The 16,579-nt window shown below is 35.8% G+C and overlaps 1 protein-coding gene across 2 annotated transcripts in view; it reads left to right on the top strand.

Moving 5' to 3' along the window:
• Positions 1-16,579, top strand: part of COL5A2 (collagen type V alpha 2 chain) — a 369,276-nt gene that overhangs the window by 176,043 nt on the left and 176,654 nt on the right. For both annotated transcript variants that reach the window (XM_021074694.1, XM_021074695.1), the window contains one exon: positions 4,898-5,086. The gene's annotated coding sequence lies outside the window, so the exon portion shown is untranslated. The remainder of the gene's footprint in view (positions 1-4,897; positions 5,087-16,579) is intronic.

The following is a 16,579-nucleotide window of genomic DNA, read 5'->3' as shown; positions in this document are numbered from 1 at the left end:
AATCCTCAGTGTAACAATAGCTGTGTGGTTAAAAAAAAAAAAAAAAAAAAAAAGGCAAAAAGCACTCTTTGAGCAGATAACTTGATTATTTTAGGTTTCTCTACTGTGGAATTTTCTGACTCTAATATGTGTCATGAATCTTGAAGAGGGGTTATAGATTCATGTTTCACAATCCACTTTAGCCACAGAGCTTCTTTCGGTGAGAGAGGATGGGGTACATAGTTCTTATTTACGTATACACATTAATATATGCACATGTACCCACTGGTTTGTTGACGCTAAATAAGACCGTTAGATAAAGAGCCACCAGCTGCCAAATGTTTTTTTTTCTTTTATTTGCCTCTATGGGATTTCTCAAATAAGGTTCATTTCTTACCTCTTCTGTAATTCATTCTGCAGTCCTTCCCATCATTTCTTTTATTCCCCCTCCAAACCAGTGAAGATAAATCTGGTCTGTCAACTAAGGCTATGTTAATTTTCTGGCATATCCACCTCACTTTCTTCTCCTTCCTCTAAATTTCTGGTATTCTTCTGCCTTCCATTCCTCTTACCAAATAAAAAAGAATTGATTACCAAGCACTTGGCTTCAGCATTCTTAGGCTGCTTTTTACTTTGTTTTGCTCTACAGTCCCTGAGTGGTGACATTTTCCTGATCTTTTCAGGGGCTAACCGCTATCTATTATCTGCCCTTTTATCCAAACCCATAACAGTAGGGGAAGGTCTCATATTAGTCATTTTTTTTTCTTGGTTAATCTATTCTGGTGTTTCAGTTTGGTGCTTTGACTGCACGAGTATGTGTTTGGAGGACTTGGACTGGCCAGACTTCCATTCTCATTCCCCTGGAGGCTTCTGGGAACTGAGAGGGCTGTGACCCACTTTCCGAGACTCTCCAAGATTATCTGATATGTTCCTCTCTACAGCCCCTTCCCTTATCCATTGTCCTTTCCTCCCATCATCAAGTTCAGTCTGTTGCATTGAGTTATTAAGTTTTCCACTTTGTATTTTATATTTGAAAACATATCTTAAAGTTAACATTATATTGCAATTTAGTATTTTTTAGCATTATAGTAATATTTTTCACAAAAATATGTATCTTTGAATGGAAGGCAGAAAAACTTGAGTTTGACCATAAAAGATAGGTAAAATTTGAACATAGATGGGGTTTCATTTGAGAATGAACACAGTGAGGTAGGACCAAGCAGGGCATGTTTGTTCATGAGGCATATTATATACAATGAGAAGAGAAGGTCTTGGTGTTGGCTAGAGCTGTGTTTGAATTGTGGATTTTCCAATTACTAGTGCCTTGGGCAAGACAATGCAACTCTCTGAGCTACAGTTTCAAGAGCTATGTTGTGTTTCAGAGAGAAATGAGGACATAGAGTGGGGAAAGTTGATTATTATATTTGATGTCAGAGAAAATGGGGCACCACTGAATACTATAGAAAATTAAAGAATGAAAATGCAAATTATAAAAGACATTAATATTAGTAACATACAATTGGGGATTAATGGATCTTGTCTGAATGGCCAGCTATTCGGTTTTAGTGATTAAACATTATATGATTAGATTTAGAAGTTCGAAGTCCAATTTGAGGGAACAAGTATCAAAGATTAGAAAAGGCAAAATATTATGAATATATTTCTGTTCATGATGTGTACTTCTGAGTGTAGTCTTATATCTTAGATTTTCTCTCTACAGATTTATTGACTTATTAATTGATCCATTAATTTTCCATTGTACATTACTAATATTAATGTGTTATACCACATATGGACTGCACTTGAGTTATGTGGAGCTTCCTCTGAGAACCTAGAAATAAGGTAAGATATCCTCTGAGAGTCATATTATGAAAACAACACATAATGCTTCAGAAAAGAGATCTACGAAGCTATCTTAATGACACTAGATGACTATTGGGTCAACAAGACTTGTGTACAACCTTGATAAGCCAACTATATGAGGTCCTGATTGGCTAGAATAGCTCAGAGAGAATAAGAAGAGTCATGCCATGAAACATTGACAGTATGCATCCCTGCATTGAACAGGCAAGAGTTCATCTTAAATTACCTAATACTTTAAATATTACTATCCTGTTGGAAGTGTGAGGACTCCAGTATTGTTCTTTTTCAAGATTATTGTGGCTCCTGAGGTTGTGGCTCCCGATATACTTTAGGGTTTTTTTTTTTTTTTTCTATATCTGCAATAAAACATAATTGGGATTTTGAAAGAGATTATATTGAATCTGTAGATCACTCTGAGTTATATGTACAGTATAAGCAGAAATCTTCTAATCTATGAACATGGATTTGTTTCCATTTATTTGCACCTTACTGATTTATTTCAGCAAAGTTTAGTTTTCACTGTACAAGGCTTTCGCTTCCTTAGTTTATTTCTATTTATTTTATTCTTTTGAATACTATTGTAAATGGGTCTATTTTCTTAATTTCATTTTCAGTTTATTCATTGTTAGTATAGAGAAATGCAAATGAATTTTGTACATTGATTTTATATTCTGCTTTGTTAAATTCATTTATTAGTTCTAACAATTTTTAAATGGAATCTTTAGTGTTTTCTACTTATCATTTGCATATAGGGAAAATTTTAATTTTTCTTTCCAATTTGGATGAGTTTTGTTTCTTTTTCTTGCCTAATTTCTCTGGCTAGGACTTCCAGTATTATGTTGAATGCAACTGGCAAGAGTGGATATCCTTGATGTGTTCCTGATCGTAGAGGAAAAGCTCAGTGTTCCACCACTGAGTATGATATTAGCTGTGGGCTTATCGTATTTGGTCTTTGTTCTGTTGAGGTAATTTCTTCTATTCCTAGTTTATGGAGTGTTTTTATCATGAAATGGTGTTGAATTTTTTCAGGTGCTTTTTTTGCATCTATTGAGATGATCAAGTGATTTTTTTCTTATCCTTTGTTCTGTTAATGTGGTATATCACATAAATAGACTTTTATCTATTGAATCATCCTTGTATCACTGGGATAAATTCTACTTAATTATGGTGAATGATTTTTTTAATGTGCTGTTGAATTTGGTTGGCTAGTATTTTATGGAGGAGGAGTTATGCCTCTACATTCATCAGGAATATTTGCTTGTAGTTTTCTCCTATTATAGTGTCATCCATAGTATGTTGGGTCCTGTTAGAGCCCTGAGTTAGGCTAAACAGAAACTGTGCCTTGTGCAGTTCTCAAAAATCTGGAAAATTGGTCATGTGCTCCATTCTTCTCTTTCTCCAATTAAAGAGCATCTGTTGAGCTATATTAGCCTCTGTCTGCTGTATTGCAGTTTCTCCAGAACATCTATGTGCCATCTGAATTTTTGATCTCAGTGCCCCACCCCCCATCTCCCCACCTCGAGTAGCTCAGTTCCATTAATACTCCATGAGAGGTGAGACAAAAGCCAATCCTTTGGGAAGATCCTATGAAAATTCAGAATTATGGTCTAGTCTTCTCTTTTCTTTCCCAAGTAGAAACCAGGAGATGGGAGTTTTCTCCCAGTTGTATGGTGGTGTGTCAGGGAGAGGAATTATGGCAAAAGGGTGCCATGAGTTTTCCTGCTGGCTTCAGAATGGCTAATTCTGTGCTCCTTTTGGGTACAAGACCCTCTTAACTGTGTCTGGATTTTTCATAATGGGAATTGGTCCATGTGTTGTTGAAATAGTGTTTCTGTGGGAGGAAGGGTCTAGGGCATCCTATTCTACCATCTCATTGACATCACTCCTCTATTGTTCCTCTGTTTATTACTAGTTCTTGCTACTTAACATATGCTTTTGTGGTGTGAGTTCTTGGAAATGTGATCACCAACAAATCATGCTCTATGCTTTTTATCTTTATTAGTGGAAACAGCTAAGAGGTACAAATGTCATGATAGATACTATCTATGAAAGACTTTTACTGCATCAATAATTGTTCGGTTTTGTTTTGTTTTTTTTTTTTTCTTTAGTGCCACACCCACAGCTTATGGAAGTTCCCAGGGTAGGGGTCGAATTGGGGCACAGCTGCCGGCCTACACCACAGCCACAGCTATGTCGGATCGGATCCACATCTGCGACCTATGCCAGCTGCTTGCGACTATGCCACAGCTTGGCTTGCTGAGAGAGGCCAGGGATTGAACTGCATCCTCATGGATACTAGTCAGGTTCTTAACCTGCTGAGCCACAATGAGAACTCTTGTCCTTAGTGTTTATGCAGTGATATTTGATTTTCACAAAAACCTTTCAGATATGTTACTATTATTTTCCTGATTTTACAGAGGAGGAAGCTGATGCACAGAGAAAATATTAAACTTGTACAAAGTTATACAGCTTAGCAGTAGAAGAACTGGGTATTGACCCCAGGCAGTTTAATTCTAGAACCAGTGCTGTGGAGCCAGAGACAGTATACAGTTATTATCATATTTATGTAGCTTAACTCAGCAGTTACTATAGAAGTAAAGCAGAATAGGAAAAAACAGTACAACACAACATAAAATTTTTAAAACCCAGAAAATCCTCGAAACATTGTCCACCTTGGAACATATATGTGAAGAGTTCTTTTTGCTTGTTTGTTTTTATTGTTGCTTTGGTTTTGTTTTTAAACAGTTAATTCTTTTTAGTTTTCATGGTTTTTAAAAATTATTTTAAAAACATCATTTATATTCTCTTTGTTGTAAATAGGGGAAAAAAAATCCCACAGCAGTTTATCCTTTAGCAAAATGGTGCAAAAGGAACACAACTGGTATCAAATTTGAATACAGATTTCCTTGAGAGTCTGTGATAATCAAGATGTGGTAAAAGATATTTAGGTTAAATTAATATTGGAGACTATTTTTAAGGTAGAAGAAGTTTTCATCATTTTGCAGCTGATCCTTTTGGGTCAGTTTGTCATCAACATTTTTCTTTTTTTTTTTAGCCTCTTTGTGGACCAGCTCCTGTTGGATCAAGGGTCCTGAAAAGCCCAACCATTTGCTTCCTCATTGGTGTTATACCCGGCAACAGTCCAGCAAGCTTCTGGATCCTAGGGTAGCTGCCATCACTGTTCACATGCAACCACCTCTTCCTGATTCTCTCTGAAGATTGCTGAAGGTCAAGCTTGAACTTGGTATGTACAGTATAAAGCGTTTTAATTCAGCTTGATCGATTTCTTCCAGACAGTTTTAGTATTTATGTTGCCATCATATCTATTATACCAACACTGGTTATTAATATTTGTAAAAGTCCTTGACAACTTTATAATTGCAAGATGCTATAGTTGTTTTGATATACATTGAGATTAATTCATTTTTCATTTACTTGTATTCTTTTGTGAAATACCTGATTGTGTCCTTTGTCTGTTTTTCTGTTAAAACATTTTTATTGATTTGTGAGTATTCTTAGCAAATCAAGTATATTAACTTTGTCTTTCAAATAAGTTGCAGATATTTCCCCAAGTCTCTTTAAAATTTTCTTACTTCCAGTTACAGTTTTTGGGTGTATAGATGTTTTTGACTGTTGAAGTTGGAAAAAAATTGTGGTATTATGCTATAATATCTCATGCTTCAAAGTTATATTTTCTCATTTGAAAAATCAGTTCCTCTTTTATATTTTATCTATCTCCTTTTTTATACTTTTATCTCATCTAAGTTGAAAGGAGAACTGATTTCTGGAGAGATTACATGGGATAAACTGTGGAACTCACTATTTTTTTTGAATGGTTAGTCCAGGAAGACAATGCCATTTATTTTTCTTGGTTGCATTTGATTTTTGACATGTTTTTCCTTATGAAATTGCTCTGGGGGTTTTGGAGGCTTGATCTTTGTTGTTCTCCAAGCATTTCATTTTAGATTTTATCTTCGGTTCCCCTACCTTCCCCCTTAAGGGGCCCAGAAGTCAGTTTATGAGATAGATCTTCCATCTTACTCCTTTTCTCTTTTAGCTTTTCCTGGTACAACCTTTCCCTGCACTTACCTCTCATCTTCTTTAATCCATTTTCATGTTATTTTCCTCAGAGGTAAAACAACATGATAGGATCTTTTTATATGAACTTTTCATTGAAGTATAATGTACATATTGAAAAGTTTATATTTCTTTTGTGTACATTACACACAACAAATTTTCTCATAGTGAACAGATCCATGTAGTCAGGAGCCAGATAAGTAAACCAAGCCTTTTAACAACCCAGAAAGACCCCATGTGCCAACATCTAATCAGTACCCTTTCTTCTCCTCCCTCAAGATGTCCATTATTTTTATTTAGAATACTATAGATTAATTTTTCCTGTGTTTGAACTTCATAAAAATAGAAATATAGCACATGCGCCAAGATTTTCATTTAATTGTGTATAATTATAGATCATTGATTCTCATTGCCTTATGATTGTAACTATAGATTTATTTACTTGATACACATTTGGGTGGTTACTGGGTTTTGGCTATTAGGAATAAATTCTTCTGTGGCTATTCTTGTGCTTGTGTTCATACATACATTCATTACAACCTAATTAGCTTTTTCCAGATTTTCAGGCTTAATTCTGACTTCCAACTGCCTAGCTTGGTCTAGTATTCACATAGACCCAGTGATTGATGAGAATAACCTGAATTTGGAAAAATAAGAAAGGACTATAGCTTAGGAAGGTATAGTCCAGACTGGTTTTATGCATTAAATACTGTTCGAACATCCTGTTTTGTTGCATTAAATCTTGTGTGGGAAAGAGTCTGGGTGAGGAGAAAGCTTTAAATTTGTATGAGAAAGATGCTTTTCCAAGATGGCTTCATTTAGAAGTTCTTTTGGTGATGGTTTCTTGTGTGCTAAGAGAAATTTATTTTATAATGAACGAAGATAGTAAGATATTAGAGTATAGGACTAACTTAGGAACACATTTCTCGTTGGACCACCTTAGAGAAAACTCAGATATTTGCCATTTTTGACTGAAATTTCAAATTTATTTATTATAGTCTTTGAATGTTATCCATGAACTATTCCGACATACATCCTGGGAATGAGTACTTGTGTTGGGTGAGTGAGAATTTCTCAGTGCAGGAGACTAGAGTAACCTCATGTGAGGGAGCTCTCAATCTAGTCTGAGATCTGGTTTTCATATGCTCAGGATGTTCTGCATTCGGCCTGCAGCAGAGCTGTACTGTTGGAGTTCTGGGAGGCTTTCTCCTGGGCATCAGTGATTTCCTTTCCTAAACTACAAACACAACTGCCCCTTCTGAGGAGGAAAGCAGACAGGTTTGCCTTGGCCAGAGTCCAGTGGCCCAGAGTCAAACCCTTAAGTGCTTTTTCAAGTGCCCAGTCTAGGTTCTCTGAGGATCAGTCTGCTTGGTAGCCTAAGAAGGAAATTACCCAATCATTTTCGTTCTGGCTTTTACTAGTACACAGATGTTTCTTTTGATTTTGTAGGAGAACAAACTTGAACTGGCACTTTTCCTGGTTAGAAGGATACTACTGGTAGGAGATAGGAAAATTTTTTCATTGACTTAGAAGTATTAGAGCAAATATTATGAAAAGTCATACTTAATATGATGTTTATCCTTTAAATGTTCCTTATCTTTGCTATTTAATAGTGTTTTCTAATATTATTTCTAACTCTAGAAAAAGCTTAAAATTCACAAGTTATCTGTTCTAATGTTTCTTAATATGTGTACCACATCTCCAGCCCTATTGTTTATGAATCTCTGGGGAAGGAGCCTAAGAATTTTCATTTTTATCAGTCATCTCAGATGATTCTGATGTACACTAACATTTGTGGACATCTGGCTCAAACTCTAAAGCAAACTCAGCTGAGTTTATTCTACTAGTTAGAATCCATTTAACTTCCTCTATCCATTTAGAATAAGAGGAAATTTAAATGGCAACAAAATGATGGTGATTTACCTGGATCAATTGAAATAGACATTATTTATGCTTAATTCTAGTAATACCCTAGGGATTTTTTTTCAAAGCCTCAAGGCCATAACTCAGAATGTACTGAGTGTGGTGTAACTGTTTCATGAACATGTTCATATTTTAAAAACTCAATGTCCTTTAATTTGAGTCTTGAACAAATCTATATTGTGGAAATTTCTATTCTGTAGACAATGAAATTATAGAGGGTTTCCAGCATCATTAGTTTTCCAAATTTTATTCCAACTTTTCTAACATTGCCAAGCACTATTTTTCCACCCTTGCTGCCATAGAGTTGCAGATGGAGAGAGAAGAGAATGAGAAAAGCGAATGAATTTTTTTCAAGAACATGCTCTACTAGAATGGGAAATCCCTGTTTACAAATTCAAGAGCTGCTCCTGTCTAAATTCTATGTGCCTTCTTTTATTCACATGTAATGGTAAACATCTAATTACATTTCTTGAATAATTTACCTTTTGATAGATTGTAATGTTTGGCTGTAGGCTTCATGCCAAATATGTACTTTCAATGTTAATGGTAGCATGACCATTATTCTTTTCTCTTCAGCATTTCTTTCCTTACTCCTACTCTCCCACTCTGAGGATTCAAATTCCTATTTCTCAGGGAAGAGTAATATCTTAATCACATCATGATCAGCAGAATAGAAACCAACTTTTATTACTAGCACATGATACTATTTTCTAGGTTTTTCTCTGCTTTAAAAAAAATCAAAAAATCTCTTCATTTTGCTCAGATATATAAGATAACCTTTAAATTGCAACCAAACCTTGATCCTGAGTAGATTTAAAGCATTCACAAACAAGCTGAACTTCAAACTGGTATATGCTATAATTAGTTTTTATAATTTGGAGTGTTTAAGGGTATGAGTATTAAGTTATCACCTCCATTTTTATTTTTATTGAGCTATAATAGCACTTGGCCTTGGCTAATTTTGCAAACATGAATTTGTCGAATTTATATTTTTGGTCACAAATTCTGTAAATTCCTGTGGACTTAAGCATTCATTCATTCAACAGCTTACTTTACAGCACCTCTTATGGGTTAACCACTCTTCTTTACTGGGGGTAGAACAGTGACCAAAACTGACAAAAAGCACTAACCTCCTAGAGCTTGTGTTGTAAAGAGAGGAGATAGGCAATGAAAATAACAAACACAAATAGCAAGTTATAAATAAGTACTATGGAAGAACATGAGCAAGGTAAGATGAATGGAAGGCTGGTTTGATGACCTTCACGCTGTGAGTTTGCTTGCATACCCTAGAGTATCAGAAATGATATTGGTATACCAAAATATTGTTTGCATTGGGCAACCTTGTATAGTGTAGCTGCCAGTGGTTTTTTTCCTAATATATAACCAAGATTACTGGTTTGTTTCTGTAATCCTCTAAATTCAAGATATCAGATATGTCCTTATCTGAAACAGTCTATTTGGAGTATAAGCAAAATTTAATTTAAAAAGATAGAGCCTGAAAATTGTCTCTTTGTATTGGCTACTGTGGGAGTGATGGGCATATTGAAACATCAGTGGAAAATTAATCTTTGTCTTTTTTTCTGGAATGCATGGGATAAATGTTAAAGTTGTAAACTTAAAATGCACTTTAATTCTGAAGGAATAATTTTCATATAGATTTGAGTTCTCTCACTAAGGAATATTCTCTTTAAAAAATTAAGTGACTTTGGAAAATGACTTAGACTTTGGGAATCTTTACAAACTTATAGTGAGGAAGGAGAAAATTGGGCAACTAAAGTTATCTTTAAATCTTTCAATAAGATTTTAACACAACATGGAGTAAAGGGTGCTGGTGGTAGACACAGAGGTGATATCCTGGTCCCCCTCCAGGAAGCCTTGTTGCCCAGATGTTAGGTTCTTCAGGTTGGATCTCAGCTGTAGAGCATATCTTCACCTGAGGGTATGTCCTTCCTGAGCAGATCATGACCAGTGACATCCAGGCGGAATAAAGGTTTACCATTCAGCCACATATGGGCCATTCTAACAGGCCACACCCATTCCACACAGAACTAGCTACATAATCCGTGGGCTAGGTGAAAATGAAAATGTGGACCCTTTTTTTTTTTTTTACAAAATTTACCAAGAATTTCAAGATGACAGCAGAGTAATAAACCAAGCACAAAAGGCTTCTTAGAGTGGGCCCTCTGCACCTGGCCAGAACTCACCTCTCCTCCCCGAGCCAAAGCAGACCCTGGCTCCACAGTGCTCTGTGTGCTTGGCTGAGGCAGTTTAAGCTGGTTTCAAGCCCCTTCTTGTCCCTGCTAGATATGTAACCAAGAAAGTTGTTTACTTTTTCTAACTCTCAAATGTTTCATAATAAAAACTTTATGTACTTTTCAGAATTACCTATAGCTCTAAATACCATGACAGGAGCAACTCTAGTATCTATCATTATCTAAGTTATATCCACATGTTTTACAAATAATTTCCATCTTCTCATTGAAGTCATCATGAATGTGATGATTTTATTCACTCACTTCATTTTTTGCCCTTACACAAGGGTACTTCCAGATTCTGTGGGGCCTGAAACTTATTCAATTTCAGATGTCTTTCTAAGAGAAAGTCTCTGAATTAAAAATACAAACTTGTATTAATATTTACCTTAGAATGTAAGAAATAATAAATTTAAGTATAAAAACCTGACAAATGCCATTAATAGAGAAGATTTTTTAAACTGGGTTTTAACCATTCTTTTAATTTTTATTCTTTTAATGATTTTTATTTTTTCCATTATAGTTGGTTTACAGTGTTCTGTCAGTTTCTACTGTACAGCAAAGTGACCCAGTCACACATATATGTACATTCTTTTTCTCATATTATCCTCCATCATGTTCTATCATAAGTGAGTAGATATAGTTTCCTGTGCTATACAGCAGGATCTCGTTGCTTATACATTTAACCAATCTTTTTAAAGTTAAAAAAGCTTCTACTAGGTTACTCCCTACCTGTTACATTTGAATTTTGGTATAATCAATATTGTGAAAAATATACAAAACTAACCTAAAATCAAGGCATACAGAAGAGCAATTTAAATGCATCTTTAAACGCCTGCTCTTTTGTATTGAACTATGCAATTGTACTTTATATGATGACTAATGCATATATGTGCAGTAATTTTGTTATTAGAATACTAGCTTTTTCATGCAATTCTGCTGCAATTTTGCATTGTGTTTGTTCTGAATGCACCAGACTGTCAGAATAAGACAAAACAGATATACTAAAATATAATCCTATAGATTGAAATGCTAAAGCAAGCATTTTCACACCCTGAAGTACTTTCCTGTTTTTACTACTGCTAAAATGGCATTCTATAAGTAAAGTAACTGACAATTCTATTTATTGTACTTCCCACCAGAAGACAAAGAGAAAGTATTGTGTATTTGTAATTGCATGAGCTGTCTTATCAAATACATTGCCGACAGGAGAGAACTTCTATTTTAACAGGGTATCAGTGAGAACCTAGTGCTCCAATTTAATTATACACAGCTGATGACTGGAAGAATTTTCCACAGACTAGTTTCTGGTTTCATACATTTCAAATCATATATTTTCTCCACTACCTACATATTTTTATTACAAGGCACATTGGACATGTTAATGCTAATAAATTAATTTTTCCTGAGCCTTTGTGTTATGATGCTGGGTCAATTGAGTACTATGGGCAGGTGTATTTCTGGAAGCTATTCCTACCTGAGCCTACTGGCAGAATCTTACCTATATGTGAAATGGACGTGAACCACATAAATATATCCTACCCAATAAAAAAATAAATGTTTCCACAACTCAGCTTCTTAGTTGGATCCCCAGAATGCCAGTGGCCTCTCCAGCACTACTGGACCATGAGGAAAAGTGTGACAAGGAGGACGTCAAAGTGAAAGTGACCTCAATTGATTAGTTAAAATAGCTTATCTTTGCAGAGTTTATAAAATGATGATTTTTTTGCACCCATTGCTAGGCAAAATCCTAGAGTTCAGAAGGTTAAATCTACTTGATTCTTCTACTGTTTACTGACATGGTCCTCTTTAAAGAATTCCTGAGCTCCAGTATGGGTGTCTTTCTGAGACGACAAGATGCTGATGCCATTCTTATTTCGGGAAGTAAATAAATGGGAAGACTGTATGGAGCTGTTTAATATCATTTGTAACTAATGATCTCCATTCTTAATGAAACAGGGGTTAATTTTGTAAAGAATTATTTTATTTGGAGTTCCCCTCATGGCTCAGTGGAAACAAATCTGACTAGCATCCATGAGGACGCAGGTTTGACCCATGGCCTTGCTCAGTGGGTTAAGGATGCAGTGTTGCTGTGATCTGTGGTGTAGGTTGCAGACAGTGTGGCTCTGGTGTAGGCTGGTGCCTACAGCTCCGATTCAACCCCTAGCCTGGTACCTCCATATGCCACAGGTGTGGCCCTAAAAGAAAGACAAAAGACAAAAAAAGAATTATTTTATTAAATTAGGCAGGCCCAATGAAGTATTGTCACATAGATGCTTGCTGTCACTTCCTCCACCCTCTTCTTTTTCACACTCTTTCCAGGAAAACATCATCAGTTTCTTCATGTTGATCCTCACTGATCAGTGAAATATCCCATGCATCTGCCCATCCCTTTCCCTCCAGCTAATTTAGATTTTGTTAGATCCATTGAATGGTAATAAAAATGTACATTTTCAAGTATACACATTGTATCATAGAAAATGCTAAAGGCCCAGAGTATTATCAGATTTATTTAATCCTTAATAACACTCTGAGGTAGTATTACTATTTTCCCTATTTAAAGAAATGGAGACTGAGAAAGCCTAGATAATTCACCAACTTCACAGCTAGTAAGTGGCAAAGTTCAGAATTTAGGGCTGCATGACTCTGGAGTTTGTGATATTAATGAATTGCATTATTATATCATTATTTCTTTAGAATCCTAATATCTGCCCTCCAGTGTGATTACTGTTTAATTGTAATGACATGTGTAACCTTTACTGTAGCACTAATCACATTATTGGTTTTTTTTTTTTTTTTTTCGTCTTTTTGCCTTTTCTAGGGCTGCTCCTGCAGCACATGGAGGTTCCTAGGCTAGGCATCTAATTGGAGCTGTAGCCACCAGCCTACACCACAGCCACAGCAACACGGGATCCGAGCTGTGTTTGCAACTTACATCACAGCTCATGGCAATGCTGGATCCTTAACCCACTGAGCAAGGCCAGGGATCGAACCTGCAACCTCATGGTTCCTAGTTGAATTTGTTAACCACTGAGCCACGACGGGAACTCCACATTATCGTTTTTTGTTTGTTGTTTACATACTAGGTCTTGAAAGGTCAAGACAGCAGGTATTTAGTTTTCTCAGCTTTAAATTCCCATCCCCTAGCCTCTAGAGAAAAGAATACTGAATGAATGAATGAGTTAGTTAATCATTCAGTCAATCTAACAAGAGCCAGTAGAGATTAGTAGATTGACTCAAAAGGAGAATTGTCTATGGAGAATTTTTAAAAATGAGCTGCTAAAAGTTGGTCTGCTTTATATTAGTAGTCTCCACTGCCAATTCTAAACAATGTCAATGACAAAAGAATCCTCTCCACCTGGGTGGATCACTGTCACTGTACACCTCCCCTCCCCCAAGCAGTTGGTCTCAAATCAGGCTACCAGAGTTTTCAGTGAATACTTGCTGGCAGCAATTTTGGGATTGTCTTATTTGTCCAATCCATCAGATACCTCTTGGCCTTCTCTGACTTTCTCCTGCACAGTTTCCCATCTCATACAGGTTAGAGGCTATTGGTGATTTGTTCCAACACACTTGTATATTGCTGTCTAATTTTGTTGTAAATGTTGTCCATGGGTTTTTTGTTTTACTCTCTAGCTCTTTTGTCCATTTTTATATAGATTTTATAGAAGATCCAAAAACGATGGTGTCCCTACTTCTGTCATCTTCCCAGAGTTCCCCTGGGTACTTTAATTTTTAATTTTTGTCAATATGAAATATAAATGGTACCTCATTGTTCTTTTTTTTTTTTCTTTTTTTTGTCTTTTTAGGGCCACACTTGTGGCATATGGAAGTTCTCTAGCTAGGGGTTGAATTGAAGCTGCAATCGCTGGCCTACATTACACCACAGCCACAGCAATGCTAGATCCGAGCCACATCTGCAATATACCACCACAGCTCATGGCAACGCTGGATCCTTAACCCACTGATTGAGGCCTCATGGATACTAGTCAGGTTCATTACCACTGAGCCACAATGGGAACTCCTGTTTTTAACTGTTTATTACTTGATGTTTAGTAAGCCTGATATTTTCTTATGTATTTTTTCTTTTGTGTATGGCCTGTTTGTAGTTTTTCTATTAGAGTCTTTGCCTTTTTCATAATAAGTAGAAACTCATTTTTTCCCCCCTTTTTTTTCAGCCACACATGTGGCATATGGCAGTTCCCAGGCCAGGGATCGAATCCAATCCTGTGGCAATGCCAGACCCTTAACACACTGTGCCGGGCTGAGGATCAAACCAGCAACACCACAGAGACAAGCCAGATCATTAACCCACTGTGCCACAGTGGGAACTCCTGTAAGAACTCATCCTAAGACGTAAATCTTAATTCTTATCTATCACATCACCATCATCATCATCATTTTTAACAGTGTGGCATTTATCATCTAAATTTGTGTTGACATTGTTTTAAACTAAGTGAATTAATTTTTCAAATTTTTTCTATATTGACTTTGGTTACATTTAGAGAGACCCACCCACTGGTTGATGAAAAGTTTGATAAGTTTTACTGATGAAAAATATTTAATTAATGTCACTTCAGGATGAAGAACCATGAAATCTTGGAAAGCAGCACATTTTCTTAATAGGAAATGGCACCAAACAATGTTATTTCTATTTGTAGATGGTCTCTGCATGTTATGGTCTATTAAACAAGTAATAACTCAGGTTTTTGCAGTGCCTCATTCTTTAAAAGAAAATGACTTCTTTCGCTTATCTAATTGAGGCTCATGATAATTCATATGCTTAGAAAAATAACTGCCTAAAGTCAGCAGCAATGGATTTCTTTTCCAAGTGAATTCTGCGTAATTATAAATCTCTTTTGTTGTTAAGAGCTCTGTAGATTAGTATTAGCAACTATAGTTAAAAAAAAATTGTGGACAAACCAGTGAACGGACATTTGCCAGGAAATGGATTGTTTGCAGACTGCTTGGCAGAGATCCCTGTAAAGAAGCACATCTACCCCCACCCCTTTACTCTGCTTTTCCTGCCTGCTCTGTTCCAAAGAAGCAAATGTTTAGGCACATTTGAACCATCAAAACGGGAAGTTTCTACTACTCTGAACAAAATAAATGATAAAGACCAGATGATATTTAAATATTACCCATTTTTTCTACAGTTGACATCTTTACATTTTTAAAAGTATTCTAAAAGGTCACCCTTCCATAGGCTTTTCTCTGTTTGATATTAAGTTAAAAGTTTAAGAAAGCTGTAAAGCACTCTTACGTAATTTGTGGAATTATTTCTTGGATGGAAGTTTTTTCTAAAAAAATGTCTCTTTAAGTAAAAATTTTTAGTTCTTATGATGCTGCAATTCTGGTGAGTCAGAAACAAACCATATTTGGACTTTCAGTTTTCCCCTTTCAATGGCTTCCTCTGACTTTTTTTTTTTTTTTTTCCAAGCTTAACAAATGTAAAATATTTTAATCAAGTGAAAACAGACGAAATGTGACTCATTCTGCTGGGCTAGAGATTGGTTTGCTGATGTCATCCCATTCTCTGCCGCCAAATCACTCTAAGCCAAAAAATCAATCTAGAAGATCCTGCATTTCAGTGTAGGAAGGAAAGCATTTTGTTTTAAACTCTCTTTTATCTCCCCATTCCCTCTCCTTTATGTTTCCTCAAAAAGCCCCCAAAACTTGAATAATTTCATACTTTGCTTTGTGTCTTTTACCGCATACATTTGCTTTCAGCCCCCGTGTCTCTATTCTACGGCTTAATATATATTTCTTCGAAGACTGTTTGCTATTCTTTGTGTAGAAAAGAGAGCCATAAGATTTATACTTAGCAGCTTGAAAACTCTGCTCACTCTTTCTACAGCCTCCCTTTTAGGACAGGCATTACTATCTGTTTTCATGACTTTATCTACCATCTTTATTCTGAGAGCTCTGAAATCTTTATCTTTTTTAGGAACTGCTTTAAAGGACCTGACTCAAATTCGACTTTCAAGGGACATCAATCCTCAGATGTCCCTCAAGCACCTTTTAATTCAAAATATTCAAAACTGAATTAATTATTCCTACTGAGCACCCAAAACTGACCTTTTAAATATTTTTTTTGTGGTTAATATTAATAGCTTCATCATCCTTCCAGTCACCAAAACTAGTCTCTGAAGTATTTTTTTAAAGCTCTCCTCTCCATGAGCCTTCTGGTTGAGTAACTGTTCATATATTATTGCTTCCTTCTCAGAAATAACTCAAGAATTTAGTCCAGTTTTAGTTGTTAAAAGGAAGGACTTTGGAACCAGAAGACTGGGGTTTAAATCCTGTCTCCACTATGACTACCTGTGTGACTTAGAGCTTATTAATTGAAATCTCCCTGGGTCTCAGTTTTCTTATCTATGAAATGGAAGTATAGTATGAAAGTACAGGGATAATGGATTTAGAAAGGTGCTTGGTATATTGTAAGTTCACCATACTCTTAGCTATTATTATTATCAGCATTATCA

Source organism: Sus scrofa, chromosome 15 (genome assembly GCF_000003025.6).
Source record: "Sus scrofa isolate TJ Tabasco breed Duroc chromosome 15, Sscrofa11.1, whole genome shotgun sequence".
NCBI classification, from domain to species: domain Eukaryota; kingdom Metazoa; phylum Chordata; class Mammalia; order Artiodactyla; family Suidae; genus Sus; species Sus scrofa.
The sequence above is the reverse complement of the archived record's forward strand: the minus strand, read 5'-3'. Positions and strand labels throughout refer to the sequence as shown.